We start from the raw sequence: 3,282 nt of genomic DNA on the forward strand, positions 1-3,282 counted from the left end.
TCCAAATGTGCCCTTATCTTCTAAAGTATTTTCTAAACACCATTTACACAGACAACATTTAGGAAAAAAAATAAAAAATGGCTTGGTTGTAATTGTGAAGATTGATTACAATATTTAGTATCTATACCCAATCTATATGCATGATTAAGATGGTCATATGAAAAATAACTAAAATTACAAGAATAAATATTATCCATATCCAACATTTACCTCCACAATACAATAAGCACAATAAATATACTTTGAAATGTTAATGACTTCATTTTTTTTATTAATAGATTATATAGCATAGTCACTTGTTTAAGCATATTGAAGCTCTATCTTATTCTCTGCTATATGTCTATCACTTAGAATTTATTTGATTACTTTCTCTCCCCTCCAACTCTTGTTTAATCCAAAGGGTTTATTGTAATCCACTTCTTCTTACTTGATTGTAGCTAGTCATTATCTAAGTTCTAAATAGTAGTTATAGATTTGGTTGTAGCTAGTCATTATGTCAACACGTAGTAATAAAGACTAGATGTACAAAAGGTTAGATCATGGGTATCTTAGCACAACATATCATGCATCCGTCAAAAGATTTCTGGATGTTGCTTTTTCTAGTGAAGCAACCGTTGATGGGGATTATATTAGATGTCCTTGTTCTAAATGCAAGAACAAGTCTTATAAAACAAGAGGTGACGTAGATCTTCACTTGTTACAAAATGGTTTCACTCCTAATTACACAACTTGGTGGGCACATGGTGAAAGAAATACGATATCTCAGCATGAGGAAGAATCTTCTAATCCAATGCAGGATCCGATGGAAGATGATGATGATGATGTTAATTGTGACAACCCGAAATTTCCATTTTGAACAAACCACACCAAGCCAATAGAAGTAGAACAGTTATAGTGAAAATTCAGACTTCGAGTATAAGTTTGGCAGTTTTCAAGATTTTACACTTAAGAAGATATTAGGAGAGTGGATGCACTAGGGTTTTGTGCAACACTGTTATTCCAAGACTCTAGGACATTAGAGTTCGTTCCAGGAATAAAAATATTTTCTGCCAAAAATATTTCAGGACTATAAATAGATTTCTGAACTGAATTCATTCATTATTCACAATTCCAACTAGAGAAAAGCCGTTTTCTCTCTCACAGATCATCGGGTTTTTATCCCAAATCGTGAGTACCCTTCTCTAGTTGTGTTTTAATGCTTGTTTTATGCCTATTAACATAAATTGTAAGTCAAATATAAGAGATCCGGGAGTTTACCGCCCTAAGAACGTTCTTGGGGAGTAAACTCCATTTTAAGGTCCTTAAGGGTTCAAATGACCCTCAAAGCTTTAGAACTCGAACTAGGAGCCTCCAATTCATGCTTTATAACACAAAACAATTAGGAATCATGGTTATAAAGGAGTTTACGGCCAAGGAGCTTCTTAGGCCGTAAACTCCATGTTTTAGGTGCCAAATTACTTTGAAACACTACCTAAGGCGTGGACTCTATTTTAGAAAAATACTCTAATGTGTTTAGAACCTAGAAAACATAAGGAAAACACAAGTATTGAAGAGTTTACGGCCAAGAGTGGTTCTTGGGCCGTAAACTCCTATAAAGGGGTCAAAGGACACCCTAACACCTTTCTTGAGCCAAGAAACAATTTGGGCATGTACCTAAATAAGTTATGGACTATTCAAAACATTTAGAACCCCATGAGTGAGGGACTTTACGGCCCAAAAGGTTCTAGGGCTGTAAACTCCATAAAAATGGTGCCAAATGTGCCATAAACTCTTCTAAAGACAAGTACCAAAGCCTAGTTTAGTTCCTAGAAATGTTTGAGACTTGAAAGCACCATAATAACCCTCCCAAGGAGTTTACGGCCGTAAACTCCAAGGGAATATGGTCTATGGGCCGTAAACTCCCCAAAGGAGTCAATATGGTACCCAAAAACTTGTTTAAGCCTTGAAACAATTCCCCACTAGAGTTGTGATAATTCTAAGCTCCATTTCAAGCCTTGGTTGAGAGTTTACGGCCAGGAGTTTACTCCCCTGGGCCGTAAACTCCAATGATTATGGTCATTAGACCTTAAACTCACATTAGGGGCATTGCACTCCTTTGTTGCAACCCATTAGCCTCCTAGCACTTGACCAAAAGTGTTTTCCTCGCGTTTAAATGTTTATACTTGTATAATTAGTGATTTAATCTCTAATTATTTATATACATATGTCTTCATATGTAATTAGGATCATTGTGTGTGTCTAAGTCTTCACTTGACACCAAGCACTTGTCCGATCCTTCCGTACGATAACAGTCCGTTCAATTCCAGTCACTTACTGCAGGTGAGTTCATACCCCTTAACTAATGTTTTAAACTACTTTTAAATGTTTTATGGGGGGGGATACAAGTAGAATCATGCTAGTTATTATATCAATCACATGCGATTAATAAGTAGAATTACGCTAGTTATTATATCAATCACATGTGATTAATATACAGCATTCAAAAGATTTGGCTACTCATTAGCCGTTTTACCAAACGGTTTCCTTCAAATGATTTTCATAAACATTTTATATGTTTTAAACTACTTATTACACTGTACATCTTACTCTGTACATTACCTTTTAAACTTATTTACAACTGTGTTTCAAACAAATGTTTCCTTATCCTCAAAACTGTTTTATCATACTTATGCCTTCAAATTGTTTTATAGATTGACATCAAGTCGATCTTTTCTTAAACTAATATTTGTGTTTCAAATGTCTTACAAAACTTAGTTATGCTTTTATATTATTATAAATTGCATGCCTCTATATGTATAGTTATATAAGAAATGTTTAAAAGACTTAGGAAGGATATCCACCCTATTTCCTTTTCGCGCTTGAGATGTGGTCTGGTGGGATATCGGGTACTCGTCCGAAGGTCGTTTAAATATTAGTTATATATCATGTGTACATATATAGTCATAAAAGTTCCTTCCAGTTCATCCCATGCCCTTGGGTAGCAAGGGTATACATCCATGACCATACGTACAAGATAGATTACTAGTAAACTACCATATGGGTAGTTTAGGAAGATACTAGAACCATTACTAGAACGCGATATCATACAATGAGTCAGTTCATTCATGAGTCAATACTTTCTAGAACATTACTGTACATTACATATACAACTATACTAGGACGAGAACATATACAACTATACTAGAACGATTACATTACTATACTTGCTAGGTAGAGAGCACGTACATTACAGCTAGAACAGTTCATTACATTACATATACTAGAATACGATAATTATTGTGA

This window comes from Lactuca serriola, chromosome 8 (assembly GCF_051521515.1).
Source record: "Lactuca serriola cultivar US96UC23 chromosome 8, Lser_US96UC23_V15, whole genome shotgun sequence".
NCBI classification, from domain to species: Eukaryota; Viridiplantae; Streptophyta; class Magnoliopsida; order Asterales; family Asteraceae; genus Lactuca; species Lactuca serriola.